Source organism: Heliangelus exortis, chromosome 11 (genome assembly GCF_036169615.1).
Source record: "Heliangelus exortis chromosome 11, bHelExo1.hap1, whole genome shotgun sequence".
In the NCBI taxonomy this organism is placed as follows: domain Eukaryota; kingdom Metazoa; phylum Chordata; class Aves; order Apodiformes; family Trochilidae; genus Heliangelus; species Heliangelus exortis.
Window position 1 is genome coordinate 7002613 of NC_092432.1, and position 24526 is coordinate 7027138.

At 42.7% G+C, this 24526-nt stretch overlaps 1 long non-coding RNA gene across 1 annotated transcript; it reads left to right on the forward strand.

Annotated features, from left to right (window-relative positions):
- Positions 1–785: 785 nt before the first annotated feature.
- LOC139800819 (uncharacterized) lies at positions 786–9913 on the forward strand. The gene is made up of 3 exons (XR_011727960.1): positions 786–3785; positions 7776–7897; positions 8409–9913. It is a non-coding gene; the product is annotated as an uncharacterized lncRNA (long non-coding RNA).
- Positions 9914–24526: the final 14613 nt, after the last annotated feature.

A 24526-nucleotide genomic window follows, 5' to 3' on the forward strand; every position in this document is an offset into this window, starting at 1 on the left:
GGTTGTCAGCTATTCTTCTTTGTTGTTTTTAGGCTGCTGGATGTGAAGTCTTTAAACAGTTTTTGAAATATAATAATGACAAAAGGTCTCAGAGACTGAAGTCTTTGATGTGTCTTAATGGTTACCTGTTTTCTTACAGAAAAAAAGGGTCTTAATACAATCCTCCAGATTTTTTCACTAACTTCCTCATTTACCCAAGGTTAGGTCTTGTTTGCACTTGAGCATTGCTCATGTCTCATGGTGCTGGAGAGATGCTTTCCCAGACAAGGAGGGGTAACTCCATGGGCCACTTGATAGGAGCACTGAGGGAAGGTTTTACAGTGACACAGAATGACCAGGGATGCAAAGACACCAGCTCACAGCCCACTTCTTAAAAAGGGAGAAAATTTCTGCTTTCTTCTTTTTTCTCCTTCCCTATCCAGATATTTTTGAGCTCAGCCTGCTTATGAAGCTGTAAATAAACACCTTACTGCCAAGGCTTGGCAAAGGCTCCTCTTGATGCTGGAGGCCACTGCCTTTCACAGCAGCACTGTGCTTGTCACTCCTCCAAAGACTGATTTCAATCCATAGCTTTAAATGCTGCTTGTAAACAAAGCTTTACAAGTGCTTAGCATTTGCAGTTGGCAGGCAGGACCTACCCTCTGTTCTTGTTAGACCTTTACCCTTCCACTTGCTATTCTCCTTCTTCAGAAGGAGTAGCCCAGAGTAGCCCCAATGAGAGTATTTGTGTAACTCCAGGCTTATCCATGCATGCTGCATCTACAAGGAGGGAAAAAGTTTGGTCAGCAGGAACTAGGCTTGCTCTTTGCTCACATTTCTCACCAGAGCTTTTATTCTGAACTGCAGCTTATGTTGCCAGGTTGGAGAAAGCCAAAAGAACTGTCTCAGAAGAGCAGCTCCACCTCTCTTTTTGCCAGCCTCTGCTGCCAGGGAATTTAAAACTCATACAAAAGGTAAGAAAAGGGAGATTATTCAGGTAGAGCTGGAGGAAAGCCCAAAGGAGGTTATTGTACCATATGGAAGTCAATTCTTACCTTGCATTAACTGTGCTGCTGCCTTTCTTTGCACCAGTACTTTATTGCTCTGATCTGAGAAAGATGAAGTATCACACCCTAATACTAGGAAGGTGTTGCTGATGTGAATTTCTCATCCTCAAATCTTTTGATGATTTTTAAAAATGTCTGCAAGCAGCTTCTGAGAAACTGAGGCATGAAAAGCTTAAATTCAGTGCTCTGAAAGCCAAAGGCAAAGCCAGGCAAAGAACCCAGGTGTTTGGGGGCTGCTGTGTGTGCCTCTGCTGTATCATCTTGCCAGTCGTGAGAGCCTTTCGCTTTCTGTTTCAAGGTTGTGCCAGGGGCTCCAGCTTGGGGAGCTGCCACAGCATTGCTCTTAAAAAAGCAAGAAATACCAACCTGATGTGAGCAGAGATTTATGGAGAGGGGATAAAAGTATTAGTGAGGAACCTAGATGCCCACAGAACATGCCCCAGAAGTATTTGGCAGCCAGCCCCAGGTTCTCATCTTCAGCCTGTTACCCTGCTCACATTTCTGTGCTGGTAGAGTGATAGAGCCAGTTTATCCAGATGATACTGGAAAGATGCTAAAAAGGAGTCAGCAATTAGCTCCAGATACAAGTGCTATGCAATCGGAAGCGTGCAGCCCTGCAGGGAGCTATTTGCTTGAGCAAGTATAACAAGAGAGTCAAATATTTCTGCCAGGCTAAAGCAATGACTGTATCAGCTCTCTCTTCAAGACACTAAGCCTCTCACTCAAGTGTCATCTTCCCTGTCAGCTCTGGGAGATGGGCTGAGGGAATGTGTCCTCACAGCAGTGGCCTGTGTCCTGTTTGGAAAGGGGGAAGATCCTCTTTCCACTGGGATTGAATTGCAGGTGGTAGTTCTTGAGGTGGAACCTGAGCTTGGTTTGCCCTTGTTCATAAAATTAGGCCACTCTTTGCTCTGGGTTGGGAAGGGTGCCCGGGGAAGGGAGAAGGTGACATGGGACACATTTTCATCAAGCTATGTACACTGAGTTATTCAAACCACTCTCAGGTCAGTGGCTTAATCTACTCGGAGTCGAAAAGTGGGAAACAGCAAGAGGGGCAAATTTCAGCTGCGGGGGCTTTGATTAACATCTTCTTTGCCTTCTGCTCCACTGGCAGATGCCATGCTTTAGTGTTATTTGTGCATTAAGAGACCTATAATTGGAGCCTAGCAAGTGTCCTCATTACAGCTGACCTTATTTATGGAGGCTCTGATATCTGAATGTCAAATTTGCATCCCTGTCTCTTCTCCCCCCAGTTACCACTCTAATATGCAAATACTGAATTGCAAAAGAACGAAAAGAACAAAACCAGCTCTTTTGCTTATCTCTGGGAAGATTTGTTTGCTGCTACTTTGGAGGCTGTGCTGAGATGATATTCTGTCATTTAATCAGGAAGTAAGTGAGAAAGAAAGAAAGACATTTTGGATGCAGGGATATGTGGATTGTGAATAGTAAATAGCCTGCAGAGCAATCTAAAAGAAGCAGGTATAAAGTACATTACAGGGCCATTTGCAGTTCTTTGTTCAGATATAACTGATGCTTACAGTCATTTCGTTAAATATTCTGTTTATATGCTTTTCCATCCTGAATATAAGGAGTTATCCCAGTCCCTGGAGTGAAGGAGATTTGCAAAATACCTGCATTCATGTGCTCAAAGCAAAGCATTAATGGAGATATGTAAGTAAAGGATATGAGGCATCAGCAGGGAGAGGATCAAGGAAACAAACTGTTCCCTGTTGCAATGCTAATTCTGCCAGAAGATGATATAAATTGAGGAGGGACAGAAAAAAAAGCCTTTGGGGTTTGCTGTGTTCTGGGTAGGAGAGGGAGAGACTACTGCTTAGGATGTTGCTGGCAGAATAATTTCATGTTGGAAAAGGTCAGTTCATGGTGAAGTCGAAGGCTTTTATCTTGTATGTCAGGCAGCATGGGGAGTGCCTTGCCATGGCTCTTTACGGGCAGAGGGTCTTTTGCCATCACAGTAAAGGGGCCCATGATCCATCTGCTCTCCTGTGGCTTAAGCACTCTCTTTCCCATGGTTCTGTCCCATGGTCCCAGAGGATCAAGGAGATTCATTCCACACAGCTCTGATGGCCTCAGGCTCCCCGCAAAACCAGTGGTGACAGATAAGCGCTTCTGGAGGGTAATTTGTATCCTGGGCAAGCTGAAGTGCCCTTTCTCTTTTCCATGATTATCTGGACAGGTGATAAGACTCCTAATGTGGTCCCTGAGATAGTTGCCTAACTTTGGTGTGAATTGCTCTCTCAGGGTTTGCAGTTACATCTCCAGGGACACATGATGATAAACCAAAACAAATGGCCCAGGATTTTCCAGGCATTCTCCACACAGTAACTCTTAATGAGGAGAATGCAAACCAACCCATCCCAAAAAGAAAAACACTGCTTTTGCCTGCTCTGTTTTCCTTGCTACTGTCTATTTGGTCAGAGTCCTGAGTCCTAAGAGTCTGCTTTACAGATGTGGTATCTTTAAATCACCCCCTGCCTCTTTCCCCTACATTCACTTGCAACTCAGTGTGCTTTTATTCCATCTGGTTCCACAGCTAGGTGCCATCCCCTGTGCTATGAAAACAAACCCATCACTCTTCTCTGTTGCTTGGCGAGGCCCTCAAGTTCCGAAGACCCCACTTTTAACAAATTCTTCATGCTACTTCAGAGGAAATCCCATCAGACCCAGCTTTGCAGAGGAAATGGAGAAGAGGGCTATTTCTACCACATTTGAGAGGTAAATGTCTGCTCATTGTTGAATCTTAATGACAGTCCTCTTTGGTGATGGGCTAGTGGGCACTGCTCTCCTTTGCTGACTGTGTTTTCCAGACAATGGGTTAGCTCTGCAGCACATGACAATGGGTGTTTGATGCAGACAAGTGCTATTCAAAATCTGTACATAAAGACCTGACACCTATTATTGTATTACAATTCTCTCAACTAATATTTTGAGGATTAACATTGAAATGGTTGGAATGTTTTTTTTCTAACACTTTCTGAGAATGTCTTTTTTTATTCAAAAACAATGGGTTTTATTCAAAAGTATGATCAATTTGCATTAAGAAGGTTAATTGTTTGAGAAGCAGAATGAAAAACATCTCTTACAGAGATGTACTTCTTACATTTCACTATTTGCTGATTGGATGCTAAACATTTCTCTCCATAATAATGTTTTTGTAATAATGTCAAAAGTGTGACTTAGGAGAAAAAAAAATCAATGGCACTTTTAATTGTGTGGGAAGTAGGGAAATACACTGCAAGTTGTCTGTAGGGCCAAGTTTATGTGCATGGTACAGTGCCAGGCACAGATTTATAACTCTTGCTGTAAGAGAAAAATCAGGTGCTGTCTAATGCAGGGGTATAATTCTCCCTCATGGAGGAATGTCAATGAAGAAAGCATCTATCTTGTGACAGAAGAGAGGAGGGTACTCATATGGGCTGAGTTTATCCTAAGAGGTATGGGGAAGATCATGAGACGAGCTGGCCTACACAGTGAAGAAAACTACTGGTTTCACCATCTTATTCACAGAGAGTTTATCTGATTGGTTCACAGACTGCTGAGTGGAGATGCTTTCAAGGCCTTGCTGGAAGACTTATCCAAGGAACTGAAACCTGTCAGCATGTGATAATTTGTGTTATTCTATATTTAGAACAGCAAGTCACAGTTGTTCATGTCTGGTCTTTAAACTACCAAGGAGAAAGCAAGGCTTCCTTAGATTGGCCTAAAGGTTCCCAACCAATCTCTGCAGAAAGGATTTCACTGATTTTACTTCATCACAGGCAATACCAGTGCTAATTCTGGTGGCTAAACACAAGGTGAAGTAAATGTTTGTTGTAATTAGCATTTTCATCTCATGGGTCCCAACCTCTTTGTGACACATTTTTTGCTCACTGGTACAGAATTGCAGTTCCTCAGCCTGGATGGGTGGTCTTGGCTGGCCACAGGGTGATTTACTGGGAGCAGCCCTACCCATAAGCATCCTCCTGGATCCAAACCCCATGGTTGGCTCATTTCTGTATAGCCAGAACCTGAATTGCAATGATGGTTTGTAATGTTTCTAAATTCTTTTTTTCCTTCCGAATTACTTTCCTGGCCAAATCTGTCTGAGACCCTGGTGTTTTGCTGAGTCTTATTTTGCCAGCAGTCTAAGAGGACTGAAGACTGGAACTACTGTGTTTAATGGACCCTCACCACATCCCACATTCCCATTGATCTTGGGTCAAAGTGTAATGTTTCAACAAGACCGAAACATAAAGTTCAGATGTCAGCTCTTTAAAACAGTTTTTCAACAAAAGAAACATCAGTTTTATTTTCAAAAGCATGTTTTTAAAAACTTAACAGCTTCCAATTCCAAGACTATTACAAGTGGAACATGCTGATATCTGTTCAATTTGTTGCAGAATGAAATCGGTGACAATCAGAAAATGATGGTGGTGAAAATAACTTTGAAATCTGACAAATATATTAGAATTGAATTATTTTGGTTGGAAAAGACCTTTGAGATCATCTGGTCCATTGGTTACCCCAGCTATTGTCCCTTCCCAGCTGAGATCTTTGTGGCTTGTTCTTTATTTTTATTTTTTTTTGCCTGTCAGTCAAAGAAAGTTTAAGCTTGGCAGCCTTGGCTAATCCTTGACTGGCTGATCCTTGGATCAGATGTGTGGGAAACCTCTGTGCTATGTATACCTGTCCTCTAAATAGATGCCTGAGACCACCAGAGCATTTCAAAACATTTTCCATGAGTCATGGAGCAGCCACCAGATAGCAGTGCTATTCCATCCGTGTGGACTGGGGCACCTCTGTCCCATTCTCAGTGCTAATCCATCTATTCTTCAGTTTTTGAGATCTTTTCAAATAACAGAACCACATGAAAGTAGGAAGAAAGCATAAGTTGTACCTCTATTGCTTCTTCTATAAAGTGTGAACTTAAAATTATTCACAGAAGAGAAAAAAAAATCATGACAGAATTTGATAACTGCTGAAAATGTTGAGTCACAACAAGGGATCCTAATTTGTCTGTTTTTCTGTTTGTTTCAGTGGCAGGTGAAAGGGGGTTGATTTGATTATTTTTTAAAGAGAGTGAGACAAGTGTTGATTTATCAGTTTAGTCATCAAAGTAATTCTACTCCATAAAGCTGCAGGACTCCAGAGAAGCATGTTCATGAGCTGGAATTAATATCCTGTACGCAGCAATGTAACAGCTTTGCAGAGTTTCTCCATAGCATACAACAAGAAGTTATTTTGTAAAGAGGCTTCTCTAGAAACTGGAATGCAAAAATAATTTATTTTTTTTTTAGAATGAAATGAAGCAAAGAAATGAACAGACAAGCATAGAGAAAAGAGTAGTCATAAAGATGTTGTCTGGTAAATGAATTTCAGCATTTATAAGATGAATAGCAGAGTATAACCCAAATTAAGAGGTAGATGCAAGGAGAAGAGGAGAAATTAATTTTAAAATGAATGTTGAAAAGAAATGGAGAGCTGATGAGGCAGAGAGAAATGAGCCTGATGCTTCCAGGTGGCAGCAACATCCCCCAAGGAATGTCTCAGCGCCTGCTCAGAGGCTGCAGGGTGCAAAGAGAAGAAACCACCTCTGACAAAGTTGGCAGAACGAGTTCCTGCACACTAAAAGGTGATATCTTTATACAAGGTGCAGCAAAGTGGATTTTGTGCTGGCTCACAGAGCCCATAGAAATGCTTCTTTGCCCTGATGAATCTCCTAACAGCTTTGTAGTAATGGAATGGAAAGGAACGTGCTATGAGATGACAAGCGCCAATTTCCAAAGTCGCTGCAACTTAATTTATGAGTACAGAGTGTGCTTACCCAGGATCTCACTGATCTGCTGGCTATCTGGGCTAACTAGCTCCATGGGCATACAAGGCATGATTTCTACAGATGCAATGGGCATTGAAAGGCAGAACTATGTGTGCACAACTATGCCTGTCTGTTTCCCATTTAGAGATGATATATAGGGTAAAACATACATCTCGGAGAGCAGGTGTCAGGGAGGGCAGCAAGCTGTGGAATAGTTCTGCTGCTCATCACATAGTGTCTGGTTCCTTTACTTTGCTCTCCACCCTTGTCCAGAGAGCTGGGAAAAGCTTCAGCGGTGAGAAGGAGGAAGATAAAGTTAATTTGAGATCAGACTGGGATCCATTTGGAAAAGATTTAGCCCAAATCTTAGCTTTTGGGAAAGGTGTGATGGGGAAAAAAAGCTGTCCTGGCTGGTTGATAAGCTGGAGAACAAAGGCATGTCCTCAGGTGTACTCAGGGTGGAGGACCAGTACCCAGCCACCTCCTGCCTTCTTGTGACCTGCCTATCAGAAAGTGGAGTCCAGAGGCTTTTAAACTCACAAAATTGAATGCTTCACCTGTATTCTTTATTTTAAGAAAATAAAATTTGACAAAACAATTGCAAAGGACTCTGCTGAGTGGGAACAACATTCATTAATGTGAGTTTGATTCTTGCATTTTTCTTCTACCTCCTATTCAGCATTATTCAAATACCATAAGTAAAATGGCTTGACAAGTAAAGAATTCAGAAAGATGGCTGCAGTGCTTTTTCTTTCCTTTACATTATTGACCTTATCTCAGTGATAAAGTGCTGGTTGGGCATTATGTTACAATCCAAGGATCTGTTTGCATTACATTCATAAGGGAAATAGTTGCCATACTGTTGATTTTGATCCTCACTCTCACAGAATATCCTCTGATTTTTTTCACAGAAGCTGAGCACAAAGTCCACTGTTCATGTGTGTTCTTTACAAGTTGGAGATGAAGCACCCCATCCTAATTACAGCAGCTGCTATTCTCCCTACTCTTCATTTCAGTCATGTTGTTCCACAGGGTAAAGATAATTCTTGTTCAGAAGCTAAAAAACTTGTGATATTTTTTTTCTTTTGAAAATCCAGTACTACTTCTGGTACTTAAATAACAGAAGCTCTTTTGCTAATTTTTGGCTTGAGTGGAGAAGCAAGCTCCTAGTACTTAAATTTTTTTTTGTCTGTTAAAATAATTGCAGTAATTACATGATAAAAATGTGCTTAGTAATAAGATAGATTAGTTCAGTAGCTGCTGTACTGCATTTATAGTTGATGAGGCTTATTGGATTAATCAATTTTCTGCAACACAGAAAAATGGCAGAAAAGGGATGGGAAGTAAATGTATCTAAAATTCAGCAATTGACTGAATCTGAGTGTTTGTGCATTGCTGGGGTAGGAAACAGGGCAAAGCACAATCTATCATTTATGCTGTAAGAAAGTGGGAATAAATAAAACCTGCCACATGGCCCAATTTCTGCAGCTCATGAAATGTCAAAGTGTAGGTGCATGAAAATAAATGGAATATTTTTTTCTTAGATCCTGCATGCAATTTTAAGCACTTGCAGAAGTTAAACAGAAGAACTGCAAGCTGAATAGGTTTTGAAGAACTGTGCATCTGGAAGCTGCACACTGTTGTGAAATTCACCCCTGAAGTCTGTGATGCTTCAGCCAGTCTTCACAGTAGTGAAGGTATGGAACAGGTTGTCTAATTCCAAGAAGTTTTTAAATGTTCACAGAAATCCCATTGAACTGTTTCTGGGTATTGTGGTATAGTCAGCAAAGTTCACTTCCAATCTCTGGAAGAATTGGACTCACAAATGCTGAGATTTGTTAGTTTACTCTTGCTGCATTTCTTCTAAGTACATATTTGAACATTCTTTGTGAATCTCCCTAGGAAATCTGCTTTCAAACAGCAGCTCAATATTATAAAGAAATTAAATAGTCTGTGTTGGCTACTAATAAAACTTTCTAGTTAGTTGGTATTTATTTGGAGAAATCCTGAGATGAAGCCTTCTCCCATAACTGCTTTGCGCCCATCAGGTACTGTCTGCTCTGGAGCAGGTATAGGTCACAACATTTTCAGATCAGAGTCTAGTGAAATAATATCCATGTGTCTTTCTCTGGTATGAGCAACCAGAGGTTTTTTTTGTTGTTTTCTTTTTTGGGTGATAAAGAATACTATTCATATTGCTTAATTACTGAGGTCCTGTTGTTGTGACTCATTGCTTTGACTTCTCAAAGATTCATCACAATATGAATGTTGCTACACATCACCTGCTTTTCCCTGTTATCTCTGTGTTAAATCCCACCTTGCCTTCATAGAAGAAAAGGCCACAGCATAGGTACTTTGAGCACAGTTTTGGGAACAATCTCATTCCCATCACATTGTAATTGGCCTTCAACAGGAGACCAACAGGACATGTGTCCCAATTGGTCTGTCTATGGGTACTCCTCTGAAAATATAAATGGCTGTTGACTTTAATGGGATTCTTGGTTCTCTTCAGAGTTAAACACAATGTGTGTATTTAATGGGGCAAGGTCTTTATCTTCTCATGTTTGTAGAACACTTAAAGCATTTGTCAGTACCTGATCAATAATAAATAATGTTAATAATAGGTGCCAGGGTACAATGAAATCTATCTGATGTTTTCTGGGCCAAGTAGGAAGGAAGAAATATTTACTTTGTGCAAGTATGACTGCCTGGGACATTCAATCATCTGATGATAAATCTATGCTATGCATCCTGTAAGGATTGATGTTCATCTATTATTTCTGACTTAAGGTGGGAAAGATCAGACTATGTAACATTTTTCCTTCTGTTAATTTTAAAATACTTTATGATATTTTTATGACACTAATTTATTGTGTTAAATATGTTTTTAAATTTCAAAATGGAGCAGGAATATGTACTTGAAAAGTGCAGGCATGACAGTTTCTGATGATGACTTCTCCTATGACTCTGGGCAAAAGGTGTGCTTCAGCTACACGAGTCCTCAGTGTTGAACTAGCAAGCATCTGACTTTGATTATCCACAATAAAAATGCGTGAATTGAAACCAGGCTGTGCCTATTTGTCAGAAACACTCAGACCTGTTAAATCACTGAGCTATGTGATGGCACATTTATTCATATTAGGTCTTGACATGTGAGATCCATTTGTGATGCCACCACCAGCACACCCTGCCTTCATCCCCCAGGTCACCCCTGCTTGGCTACAGCCCTGCAGATGGAGCAGAGATTGCAACTCTAAAGCTTCTGCTCAACATGGGAGACTCCTGCCTGGCTCAGGGAGGGGAAACCCTGATTAGGAATACCTTGGAAACAGGTTTTTTAATCCAGGCAATTTTTCCTTCCTGTCACAATGGAGCTCTGGAGAATTGCTGCTGCTTCCTGCAGAAGAACCTGAAATATGGGCCAACAGTATGAGAAAACTAAAGTCCAAAGTCTTTCTCTGAGCTGCCTCATGTTGCCATCAGCTATGCAGGTGATGTCTGAGTTTGGGTAGGTGATGGAACAAGCATGATCCTGCAAGGTGTTTAGGGCATAAGTGACTACTTGAGGTTTTAGGGCATTTCAGGGTCCTATTGCTGCCCTGAGGAAGATGAAAAGTTTTGTTCCCCACTGTCCTGGGATGGGGAGCAGCACATTTCTTCTGAACCACAGATATTGTGGAATGATGCTGGCAGAAGCTACCCCCTACCCCTCCATGTGAACTTGCCTTGGACTCACCACACAGAACCATCCACTTCATCTATTCCCCTAAAATCACCCTCTTGGAAAGGCAGTTGCTTTTCCATCAATCTGCATCTTGCATAATTAATGAAAGTACTGAACATGTGGAAGTCACACTGTTCTGAATCAAAATCAGTATATTGCTGCTTAAAAAGGTGTAAATCAGGAGCTAACAGGTGTGTGGGGGGAAGTGGTAAAAGAATGAGGATGGGGAGTTGTAAGATCATAGCAGTCAAACACAGAAAAAATCTGACACTGAAACAATCAGATCACCACAAATTGAGGTGAATTCAGCCTTCAGTCTTGCTCTTGCCTGTAATGCAGCACAGACCTCTTCAGAAGCTCTCTCCAAAGTGGGACATTCATGTCTGTACCAGTGCCCCAGTCTCGCAGAAGTCAGCAGCATTGCTGAGACAGTGAGTGTCAGAGGTAGAGGGACCAGCAGAGCCAGGATTGTTGCCAAAACAGCTAAAACGCAGCCAGCCAGCAAGTGCTGATTCCATCTGTAACAATGGAACCGCCCCAGCGGACCAGTATGGAAATCTAACAGGTCCAACCAGTATATTTTGGGACAGCAGTGGTGTAGGTATGCGAAACAGCCTCCTGGCCTCAGTGACTGAGCAAGGGTTCAGACCAGAGCATCTTTGTGCATCTTTGTGTATTTCTGTCTTGCACCCTGTGGTCAGGGGCTTCTGGTATGCAGAAATGCTGTTAGAGAATTATTTCAAGTAACCTCCTCCTAATGACAAGACACATCAAAAGAGAAAATAAGGAGGGTCGAGGCACTCCTGTGGCCTGGAGCAGCTCTCTTTGGAGGCAGCAAGTACACTATCTCTACCTAACAGATTCCCAAAGCCATCGTATCCTGGCACTGAATCAGGAGCTCTGAAATCAAAAGGGACACTGGGAGCACACATAGTGGTGCCGACTCAGCACTCTTCTTATTTTTCTCTTGCAGTTACACAGTGCTGGCATTCAGTGGCTGCAATCCAGCTTGAGGAGCTCATACACAAAGTCCCTGCCCCAAACCGTTTGCATTTTCACTGTACTGCTTCAAGCTGCTGTCATGGATTATGTTAGACACTAAGTAAATAGACAGATGGACTTTTTTTACTTCAGTCTCTTCTAAAGTCCTTTCTTCCTCTGAAAAAGCATTTATCTTCTTTTAAGGTAGTTCTGCTTTCTTTTATTTTTTAATTGATCAAATGTCTTTTGAAACTTCGAGTATGTTTTTCCTGCTTTATAGTGGAAGCAAATAAGACAGATTTATGGCTCTGTGTAAAATTTCAGCCTTGTTTATAAATTGCTTGTGATTGATTAAGTAATAAAAATGCTTTTAAGACAGGAAGGTAAATCTCCCAGCTAATTGCTCAGTGCTTTACATTATAACCTTGTTATAGTGACTGGGCCAGACAACTCTGCTATTTCTATCTCACAAGAGTCACACTTGGAACAATGATCCCCGGTCATCTTCTCTGTCCTGACCATCAAAAGACACAAACCAATAATTAATGGGTCAATAAACAAAGCAAGTGATGCATCTGAAAACATGGGAACAGATCTTTCCTTTTCAAAGGTGATTTCCTAGGTGGGGATGATCTCTCAGGCAGGAAGACCACCGGCTTCCAGCCATAACCTGGACGAAATACAAGAGAAGTGTAGCCCCTCTGCCTCTCAGCTACCTCCTATAAGCTCTTTCCTTGGGGAAAGAAATCACCAGCAGTGAGCTGAGCATGTTAAAAGTGGGTCAGATGAAGAGTAACTTGAAGCTAGTGTGATGCCTATGCAAAAAGCTTTTGCGTGACTGTTTTCTCTTTTTGATACAAAGCAGGGAACTGGCTTGCATCTTGGGCTTTAAGGACCATGAAAATACACATAATTCATATTTAACAGGAGCACAGCAATCTTAAGTTTGTTTTTACCTTGTCAAATCTAAATCACCAGAGAGAAAGGAAGGGTTGTCCATTAACTGCTTGGGATGGTTCCTCTAACAAATGTTGGTTGAGAAGAGAGTTCTGATAGTAATTTTGATACAGTTCAGCAACACATATTTGTCATTGCAGAGCAACCCATGCATCAGTCCCCCAGATTTCAGGCCCATGCAGAGTTAGATCAACTCAGTCTCTTGGGCAACACAAGCCAGCACATCCCTTGTTCACAACAAATACAAACCAGCTGGCAAATTCAGACCAGCTTTGAAGGCCTCAGCAAGGTCCCAGGCTCCTTTCTCAGCCCCCTAAATCTGACAGCATAAGTGCATTTCCACCCTTCCCTCTTTTTGTTGTTTTTTAACCAAGTGGTCAATTAGCCTCTTGACTCTGTGGCACCTTCCCAGAGTTCATCAGTGTCAGAGCAGGAGGCTGATTGCTGGGCCTGATTGCTGTGTGGATGCAGCTGATTACAGGACCTTAATTGTGATGACTTGAAGAAGATTGAAAAGCCGTTGAGCCTTAAACCCTTGGGGAGGGTGGGTCCTGCTTCAGTGGAGCATTTGACAGCATCTGGACCAGCGTGTTTCCCCCTTCCTGATGGATGCTTGGGTGCAGGTAAGCTCAGAAAGGAGCCACTTTTATGAGGAGGTTTTTCTGGGAGGGAAATGGACGTGGTTTTCTCATAGACCTGATGGTTCCATGTAGTGAAATGAAGCAACCAGGTGGCACTAGTTGCCAGGTAGTGGGCATGAGCTTGTGTTAAGCCCACCTGTGCCTGATTAGGGCAGGCCCCTACTGCGCATAAACCTCCTCCTTGGGGAGGTTTAGATTAGATATTAGAAAGAATTTCTTCACGGAGAGGGTGATTAGGCTATGGAATGGACTGCCCGGTGAGGTGGTGGATTCTCCGTCCCTGGAGACATTTAAAAAAAGACTGGATGTGGCACTCAGTGCCATGGTCTAGCAACTGCTCCGGTGGGTCAAGGGTTGGACTAGATGATCTCTGAGGTCCCTTCCAACCCGGCTAATTCTATGATTCTATGATTCTATGATTAGGGGGCCAATAATGCTCACACCTGAGTGGCGCAGCCGGGTAGCGCGCTCATACAGCAAACCTGAGCAACGCTGGGGTCGAGGGTTCGAGCCTCACGAGGTGTGAGATTTATTGGCCCCCTAATCCTGCTCATGCGCAGTAGGGGCCTGCCCTAATCAGGCACAGGTGGGCTTAACACAAGGTCATGCCCACTACCTGGCAATTAGTGCCACCTGGTTGCCTCATTTCACTACAGTTCCAGCTAGGCCCACCCAAGCAGGCCCATCCTGGTACTGCCAGTACCTCCAGCAGACACCCTTATGGTGAGGTGATGCTCATAGAGGTGGTTGAGACCACAAACGGTCAGACTCAGCCGGGCCAGGTGGCTTCCTTACCCAGGCTCACCTGTCTGAACAGGCACCTGAAATTAGCACTTTGGTTTTTGCACATCTGCATGGTAAAAGATGAACTAGACCTCAAGGAGCCTTCCTAATCATCAAAATCAAAGGAAAGCTTTGACACAAGAAAATCTGCCAGCAGGAAGTTCTTCCTTTCATGTGCTCACAAACTTCTTGGTGTGACATGACAAGATGATCCCTCCTGTGTTAAGGGTAATATGTGGGGGAAAATAGCTTTGGAGACCTCTAGCCTTAAATATACTGTTTTATACATCATGCATCTGCTTTATGTATTCATTTCCTTAATTGCATACATTATCATATCTCTTATTCAGTTGGTGCAGCATTTATATTTGCACCATGTTTCATTATCCCCACTGTAATGGCTTCATTATTATTATAGCCAGCACTTGAATGTGTCTTAGCAAAATGCCCAGAGCCAAAATGGTCTGGGACGTAGTTTACCTGCATTCCAATTTAAGGAGCAATCATATCTTTATAGCCTGCTCTCCAGTTACTGCAAAATGAGACCCAAACTTTCCATTAATGTGAAGCTACAATACCTGATCTTTCTGAAAATCAAACAAAAATCATTGTACCTATTAGTCATTTTCTTATGCTAGGTAGCAAAACTCTTCATGAATGAGGCTTCTCAAGGGTCTAGGATCTTGTCAGCATACACTGCTGGAAAACCTTCAGATCATCAGTAAGACCCAATACAGTTTGACCTAAGAAAGTACCTGGAGTCTGAGTGCAAAATGCACATCCTGTGCCTGGCCTTACCCAAACCTTTTAGCTGCCTGCAGACACCTCAAAAAGCTTTTCTTGTCCTTGCTGGATACTTTATGCTTCTCTTTTGAATCTTAATAACAGAGCTAATCAGTTTCAGATGTAATGTTACATGGGAGTGTTGTTTCTTCAGCCTTCACCTTACTTGTGCTGGTTTATGGAATTAAGCAGCCCTGCTGCATCCTGGTGGAATGGATACATGATGATGTCTCAGTCACAGAGCTTAGGTGCTGATGCTGCCATAGACTGAGAGAATTGGCTTCTTAATTTCATGTGCACTTAGGGAAGATTAATGAGACTTCAAACTGAGGGGGAAAAAACATAATATTTAATTTGCTGGCAGCATGCACATCCAATAAAAGCAACTTTTTAAAAATAAAAATCAATGATGACTTAAAATACGCAATAAATGTTGCATTATTAATAAAAGATGCTACACTTCAAATTAGACTTCAATCTGCAGTTTGCCCAGATATTTACAACCCACATTTCAGACCTTATCATGCTTCCAGCAGAGAGTAAAAACACAGCTGCCAGATGAAATGAAATAAAACAAATGTGTTCTCAGTGTAAATAAAGAGCATCCCAAAAATTCCTGACTGATCTCCAGTGTCACCTCCCTGTAAAGTGGAGTCAGCATGGAAGGTGTCAAGTACAGATGAAAGTTACTCCCAAGCAGAGTGACACAGAGTGCCAAAGCTGTAACAGTGACAAGCACTTGTAGCTCAAGTAACAGGGGAGAGGATGTTTGTGTGAACAGGGGACCCTGAGGGAACCTGACAGCTCATCTGTCTACTATCAGGCAGGGCTGCTCAACAGATGTTTGGGTAGCCAGTTCTTAAACACTGGCCGTGTTGTATGCTGCAGTCTTGTCACAGTTTATATCAGTGCTGCACCAGCCTTATTGTCTCTTTGTTTACCCTTGTACACTATCCTGGTGCAATTTAAATTCTTACATCATGCCCTTTTCTGCTCTGAACTCAGAAACTGTTCCTTTCTTTGTTTCATTCTTTGTGCATGACAATATTTTTCCCCTTCTCTTCCTCACCTTCCTGTCTTCTGTGAGACAAACAGAACCATTTTCTTCACTGGTTCCTTTTAGGTTACGTTTTCCAAACCTCAGATGTTGTTTCACTGCTCTCCTCCAGAATCTTTCTAGATGATCACTCCTTGGCTGACATTTGTTGCCTGTAATGGGCTGCAGTTTCCCAGTGAGCCCACACCAGTCAACAGAAAGTCTGAAGTCAACAAAAAGCTGACTTTCTCCCTCTCACAGGCCTTACTGCTGTTTATGTATCCCAGAATGGTTTGTCCCTTTCTCAGCAGCATGACATTTTTGATTTGTGTTCAGCTTAATGGTAGCACTAGATCCCCTTTTCTACAGTTATTTAGCCAGTTGTCTCCACTCTGTATTTATTTTGTTGACCATCCCTGCTCATCTGTGCTGAATTTTAAGTCTGTCCTCTAGTCTGATTTTCGTTGCTGTGAGTAGGGTGTTGGGACCAAATTTAATATATCTATTTTTTATTTAATATCGTTCAGGTTATTAATGAAAATATCGAACAGCACCAGAACTAATAGGCACCATGTAAATTCTCCATGAGACATACACTTCCAGTCTAACGTTTATCTATCAATGAACCATTTATTGCTCTGGATTTGGCATTTCAAACAACTCTCCACTGAAAATATGAGTATTTTTCCTTAGGTTTTCACAAGCAACCACAGTTAAAACCTCAGAAAGCTAAAAAAATCTCAGAGCTGCAGTAGCCTTTAGTTCAAGTCCTACTTAAACAAAATTCAGTCAGAGGGAGAGAGGAGGTCATGTCCCCATTTTCCTTCCCATACTTTCTTTTTTTTAGTGCCATCACTGCTAGTAGTGCACTCCAGTAGTTACCCTCTCTGTACTCTAAATAATTAATTCCATCTTTGATTATTTATGTGCTTAGATACACAGTGACTTTTAACACAGACCCTGTTAGTCATGAGTTACCCGCATTTGTTATTTTTACCAATGTTAATCCTTCCTCAAAAGTCACTGCCTTGAGTTCCCTAATCATTCCAGTTTGCCCAGCTCCCTCTAAGCTGCTGGCAGAATGTAGTGCACAGCTTTATATTTTTTTGAAGGTCCCCTTTGTGTTTGAGCTTTAGTTGCCATGAGATGGCACAGTGATGCTGGGTGCTGTGAGTCACTGACAAGGCTGCATTAGGAGCACAGGATCTGTTCCATCCTGGAGACTGAAGATGCTAAGTATGTGAATAGTTGCAACTGAGGTGTGAATATTTGTGCTATTTCAGGTGTTTGCAACAAAACCTCAAGTTATGATAACTCCCCTATTTCAGGGCATTTTTTTAGAGCTGAAAACTGAGAGCTGAGGATCATGTTTAATAGAAGGAGGTGCTGAGCTCTTGAGACTTTACCATCACCTTTTGTCTGGGAGATTCAACATACAATTCCCAGCTGCAGGCAGCTGGGTAAGGTCTGCACAAGGAGCACAAAGTCTGTCTGCAAGCAGATGCAGATCCCCACTTTAACCTGACAGCTTTCCATCCTGCACTGTAAATTCAAATAACAGGTCAGATCTCAGAGGGACTGTGTAAGTTTCACCTTAGGATTTTTTCAGCCTGATACTCAACTTGAGAACACCTTTCACATCTTGAATACACAGGGCAGGAAGCAGTGCCCTGCCACCCCTGCCCTCACCTCCTTAGATGAGAATCCACTTAACAAAGAAAGTCTATCATGTATTTTCATCTTCCTTTTTTTTCCCCAGAGATAGGCAGAGGGTGGAAAACTTTCCTTCTTGTACTGTTACCATTGAGAGAATAAAGTCCATGAACATGGTTATTTAGGCTTCTCATGTTATCCAGCAGTCAGAATCACAGAGCAAGCTATATGGACCTGCCTGACCTGAAACACAGAACAGACACACAACACAGTGAAGCCAGGATATCCATCACACTGGTGCTCAGGATCAGTTTGCTTGCTAAAGAGCAACACTATTTGCAAGATCTAAGTGCTCCTGTTTATCTAAAATCTTGAATGGAGTTGGAAGGAAGAACCTGAATCTAAGCAATGAGTAATTTTGAGGGAGTCTGCATTTGAACAAGAAATGGATCAAAATGCTGCAGTTTTCCCCATCTCTCAAAACCATGCAGATAGAGAGAAGTCAGTGCTCTTTCTTCCCTTGGTTATCTTCTTGATCTCCCATTGCTTTATATCCCAAGACATTTCCATGTTGAACTAAAAATAAAGATCACTCTAATTGCTGCTCAGTATCTTGAAAGCTTTCCAGAACCAGGAGTTAGTCTCAACTTGCATAGTTTTACCAATTCAAGAAGGATTTACATTCTCAGTCCCTGTGCTGAGAAGAATAAAGCCAGTGCAGTCTGGCTCTTCTTTATTAGCCCTCCTAAAGTTTATGTCTTCAAATATGGTCTGGTTATGAGTTAACAATACTGAAAAGATCAATACCAGAGTCTGGCTTGGAGAGCTCAAAATATGTTCATAAAAGTTAAATTAGAATCATAAAATGATTATGGGCTCCAGGGGTTTTTTTTCCTTGACTGTGCTGCCTGATTTGGGTGGCAGTTTGCTGGTGGGAGGGCAGGAGGTTCACATCTCTCCCCCCTTCCTCTGTCCCCACTGCATCTTCATTCAAGACACAAAATGCTGGAGCAAGGCTGCTGCACCCCCACAGAATTTCAGGGGGCTTCAGGTCACATTTAAATGCTTCTCATTTCTTATTGTTCTTTTTCTGATGCAGAACTTTAGCAGGTGCCTTTCAGAAGGTACTCCAAAAATCTCAGAAAAAAGAGAGAAAACCAAAATATCTTTTCAATCTTCACTGCAACAATGTTGCCAGCAGTACCTGTAACACCTTTAATACCTTTGTTGGATGCTTCAGGCCAAGACAATTTCTATCCTGCTTCCTACCTCCTGCAGTTCTCAGCCCAAAAGAGAAACAATTTTGCTATATCACTTACTGGTTTCTTCCCTTCCCCTTTTCATTTGAACCATCTCAGCTTCAACAAGAGAAAACTACAGAACTAAGGTTAAATACATCAGGTGGCCTTTTATAAATCTGCAAACAACCCCTTTTTAAGACATACAGATGAATCTGGTCCGAGCTTATTGTTAGTAGCCTTGCTGTAACATGTCTTGTATCTTCTTTGCCTATTTCTGGGCTTCCTCTTACTTGCTGTTTTTTAAAACATATTTGCCCTTTCCAGAGCACAGACTGGGCATTACCCCAAATTTATCAGAAGGCAGAAAGAGGTACAGAGCAAAAAGAGAGACCAGCTGGGAGGTTTGGGTGCAGCACAGGATGGAGGCACTCCCCACCATCAGAGCACCTCCCCTGCACCCAGATGAACTTCTAATAATTTCAGTGACAGCTTTGTTCTGCTACAGGGGGTGCGTGTGTACGCACATCAGCTTCTGCACCTGGGAGTCTTGTGTGAAATAGCAAAATTCTCCTGAGAACTACCTGGATTAACCTTGCTCTCATTGCTAACAAAAAAAGCAAAACAAAACAAAAAGTACCGCTCGGTGATTTGCATTCCTTTGTAATCTGATGCAGTGATTAGAAAACTCTCTTCATTGTAGTTTTTACTTCCTAATGTAGCAACCAATGACCCCTGCCTGGATTTGAGGGAAATGTCAGCTCTTCATGTGGAAGTAAGTCAGCGGATCACAGGTAAACATCAAGGGGAGCAGCGAGCGTGGCAGATACCTGAGCCAGGGGAACATGAGATGGGCTTTGATCACAGATCTCGCTTCTAGACGGGAGAACTGAGGGCTGCCAAGTGCCCTGGATGGCTGAGACAAGTCCCCAGTTACGGATGTGCAGGTTCAGGAGGATTAAAGGAAGGAGCAGGCAGATGATGATAGTGTGCTGTTTTACTCGTGCTTTATCACTGAAGGCAGCCTTGGCACCCTCTGTTAGCCCTGCTTCTCCCCACTTGCCAGCCCTCTGCCTTTGCATCACCTCTTCTCCCAAACTTTGGTACATGGAGAGGGCCACAGGCAATATGTCCTCTTGTTTTTTTCTACACTTCCCCTGTAATGTGCTAGGACCAGGGAGAGACAACTTCAGTCAGCTCATCCCATGCAGCTTGCCACTGGAGGCTCAGAAAAGACCTGCTGGTTTCTCTTCATCCAAGTGCAGATTTACTCACTCCCAGGCAACCCTGAAGCTGTAGCAGAGCTGGTGGGGCAGTTCTGCAAAGCAGAGCCTCTTGCTCTGCTCTCTTCCACCTGAGCCTGGGTGCAAACACCCCACAGCCCACGGAGCAGGGAGGTGGCATGCCATGGACAGAGGAGATGGGGTGGCAGGAACATGATGTACTGCAGAAGGCCCATTTCCAAAATGTCCAGCTACTGGGAGGTGGTATCAGTTCTAGGTAGCTGTAATACCTTCAAAGAAGGGGAGAGGGAGAGGGGAAAGAGCGAGGAAAGGACATAGCAGGAAGTCAGGGAACAGCATGGGAGGTCCCAGGTCAGTTCTGTGACAAGAGGACACAGTCATTCCTACCAGCTGGGTGTTTTGGGATGCACAGTGACAGAGTGTTAAGGCACCAGATTCCTGGGTCACTCACTGAAGGAGAGGCACTGAAGCAGTGAAGCTGCCTTGCAAGAGATGGGAGAAAGGAGAATCCCAGCTCATTTGAAGAGGCAGAATGGCCACTGCTGCTCAGGGGCAAGGTTACGCACTGAGAGCTGTCTGAGGAGGAGAGAATACCAGGTTTCTCTTAGGAAAAGGGTGTGCCTTTGGGAAAAGAAGCACCTTCATGGGATAAAGTGTGCAACAGACCATACTAGGGTACTGAGGAGCAGAGGTTTAAGCTTCTCTGGGTTCAGTAGCATGTCCCCTGGGCACACTCCATCTGGGCTGCTTTTCTCCATAATACCTGCTGTTCAGCAACTCTCCTGTTCCCAGATAAAATGAAATGAGTTAGCTCCTAGTTCAAAGACTCCTGAAAAAAACCTGTTAGGAGACATCCATTGAACCCACCCTGCTGCTGCCACACACAGGGATATGGGGAAGCTCACTCCTGCTTTGAAAAGTGCCTGTGCAGCACTGGCACAGTAGCACACCACAGTGGGTGGTTTCCTGGGCCTGGCAGTCCAAGTACACTAATCATAATTAGTCTTGCAACCCAACTGCCTCTGCCAAGCATCTTTGATCCTGGGTCATCTCAAGTACTGTTCTAGCAGTGGGGAAGGGAGCAGCAAGGAAGTTTTATGCAGCCCCAGTTTCCCTGGATGAGCTCAGTGATGCAGCTCTCCAGCCTTTCTCTCTCAGGCTCTGCTGGGGAAAATTGCATTTCTCTGCTCTGACCTTTGGATCAGATTCTGTTTCCCACACTGAGTTTATTGCAGATCAATGATTTTTAAGTGCTGACACAAACACAAATATTACAGCTGGACAGTTGGTAATAGAAACTGTTTATTACAGCAGCATTCCTCAATAATATACAATTATGTTTACACTTACCAGTACCTTCCAGCTGAGGAGCTAAAGTTGCAAAGCCTTACAAGCCCTTGTGATGCAAATCTAATGTTATTGATGAAGACAAGAACACCTAAAGATATTGAACATAACAGTACAGGAAAAGCTCATATCTCTCCCCCAGCTCAGACTGAAACTCTGTCTAGCCAAGCATCATTCCTTCTGTATGCATTCCAGTGACAAGCCCTACCTGATACTCCAAGTATTCCATTTTTCCAACCTATGGCCAACCTGTGGCATTAAGGTTTTCTAAACTGTGCTTGTTTTTAGGATGTTAATAATTCTGAATAGGACCCATGGACCTATTAATGGATTCATTACCACCCAATAGGATTTACAGATCCAGGTAGCATCTTGTCATCAACAACAAGAAGTGAGTGATCAGTGAAGCCACATGGAGAAGGAAAGAAGGCAGAATTCCTTCTATTTCACCATCAAAGATATTCTTTCCTTTTGCAGAAAAACACAGAGCAATCTGATTTTCTCCAGCACTGCCAGACTCTCCAGGAGCACAGTAGAAATGCTGAAAACCAGACATCTACCCACAGATCGATCTATACCTTTTGTTATGAAAAGAGATCCACAACCTTCAGGCATGTATTAGAAGATATTTAAAATGAAAAATGACGAGAGTAGATTTCCAGCAAGTACAAAAGAGATGTAAAAGCCTTCTGAAACAGTACACTCTGTTCCCAGCCCTGCACTTGCATTCTCAGTTAGTTTTGGAGAGGGCTGGGTAAATTAAGGTCATTGCAGGTACTTGCAAAAGTATCTGGAGGGTTGCTTCTAAATGAAAGGCTACTTTTCTCATTTCTTTCTGGACTGTGGCTGAAGATATCTGAAGGCTGCAAAAGCCTGGGAAGGCAGCCCAGCATTGCCTAGAAGTATGAGCTGAAAATATTTGAAAGTGTCAATATTCCCCTTTTTGCTGTGATCCTTTGCATTTACAAAGAGCTACACAGCTCTTTGAAACTCAATTCATTGGTTCAAAGAAAGAGTGATTAAATAAAAATCCCAAGACCAGATGGTTTGGGGATTTAAGAGACTAAATATTCACATCTCTGTCATGAGGTCAAACCCACTTTTATTGCTTGAAAATCATTAGCAACTAATGGACTTTGTTCTCAGGGAAACCAGGACTGCACTGGGATGTCTTACACAGTGCTGGCTCTACCACTGCAAATACCTCCTCCCACTGCAGGTTGTTACTATCCCTTTCCCACCTTTTCCCTGGAACAGCTGAAGACCTCTTCATATGGTGGCCTGAACCAAGTTTTTGTGTACTATTTGCTTTGTGCTGATTTCCCCCTATGTATAGGTTTTTGTTCCTGAGATGCTGTTAAGAGGACAGGGATGCTGGGGAAGTCTTTGAGCGAACGACAAGCACCACTTTATTTTTTTCTTTCTAAAAAAAATGTTTAGTCTTGCCTCTAGGTCTATTGGTGCCAAAGGCTGCCTGTAAGTGGGCCACCTCTCCAGCTATCAGTTTTAGTGGAGAAACTAAGGTCTGAGTATTCTTTGAGGTTGTCTCCCATGTCACTGCACAGGCTTCAGTATAGGAGAACCTTGCCTTGTAGTAACAAAGCAAATGTCAGTCACAAAAAGCCTGTCAATCTGGTTTATTTCACTGTGATTAAATTTGTTTGCAATGTGAATAAATTAGGACAGAACTGGAAAAAAAAATGCCTGGATGAGTGTTAATTAATTATTTGGAGAGTCCCATCAGCTCCCAGGGCTCTACTGCAGGGCTCCCAAAGCATCATCAGTAAGTTCTGAAAGGCAGCCAATAAGCAGAATCTGATTCACTGCCCTTATTAATCTATATGGATGGCTGTGGGATCCATTTGAAAGCAGTATTGAGAATTGGCTTATGAAAAGGCAGCCCAGTTTTTTGCTGAAGCTACTTTGGGAAATGAATGAGGACTTTACAATCTCCTTCAGACATTAAAAAAAACCTCAAAACAAACCATACACATCTTACACTGCTGCTTTCCTATTTTAATTAAACCAATAATTAAATTTTAATGAAATGAAGGTTTTCCTGAAAAAGAGTTAACAGTGATTGAAGAGTTTTCAGTTGGAGGAGGAAGGAGAAGTGAATATATCAGGCCACAGGGCTCCCCTCCCCTAACAAATGTTGGAAGAAATACTCGGAGAACTGGGTTCATGTAATGAGATGAACAAGAAACACTTATGATAATGAAGTTGAGAGGCAGATCATTTGATATGGTTCTGCCTGGCTAGTTATTTTTTTCCCTGCTTTTCCCAGGATGACTCTGTATTTACAAGGTCTTGACCTCTACCTGGGAGGCCAAGTCCTTATTGATGCCAGCAGCTTCTGGCATGGGTCCTGGAGTAATCAACACTTGGCTCCACACTGCAGTAAGAAAGGTGGTGATATGAAGCTCTGAGGTCATTCTTAATTGAAGCTGGCTTCTGTGGCAAGTTTTCATTAGAAATGAGTCAAAAATCTTATGATTTCACTGAGCCAGTCATCAGGACAAGGCAGATTCTCTTACAAGCTTTCTGGGACAAAACAAAAGCTGGCCAAATATTACACAAAAGGCAAAAGGGTGCAGATGTTCAGATGAACAGTCAGGCACCAGTAATATGGGCTGCACACTTGAAATGCTGAAAATGAGCACCTGGCCACAGCTTCTTTGACTGCAGGGATTACAGTTCATCAGCTGAATAGATAACAAAGTTTTTGGTTTTGTTTTTGTTTTTGTTTTCTTTTTTTTTTTTTTTCCTTTTCATCCTAGATACCAAGGCTTTCAATTTCCTTCGGGGAGGGGGTGACAGTGGGGCACAGTGACATGTATTCTCTCCCTGCCTCCTCCATGGATGCTATGCATGTCCTTGGGAGACTTCCCCTTGACTTTGCTAAGTGTAAGCTAGAGAAAAACTATTGGTCCGCTCCCTGAGAGGGAGTTATGAGACTTGATGGATTAATATTTACTGCATTTTGCACATGTCAAGAGCTATTGATAGGCACGCCAGGGAAGGTACCAGGGACATCCAGGGCTGGAGAGATGAGATATCACATCTTGAACAAGAGGTCTTGTCTGGGGATTTTTAACAGTTATGTCACGTTCATAGTATTCACCTTAGGTCCATGAGGGAGGGGTCTGTAACTCACCTGAACTGGCAGGTCACAGTGAGCATCATCCATGTGGCTCAGGACAGGAGCCATGGGGACAGGCAATGAGGAGCTCCAGGCAGGGCAGCTGCCCCCAGATGAAGCACAGGTGTATCCC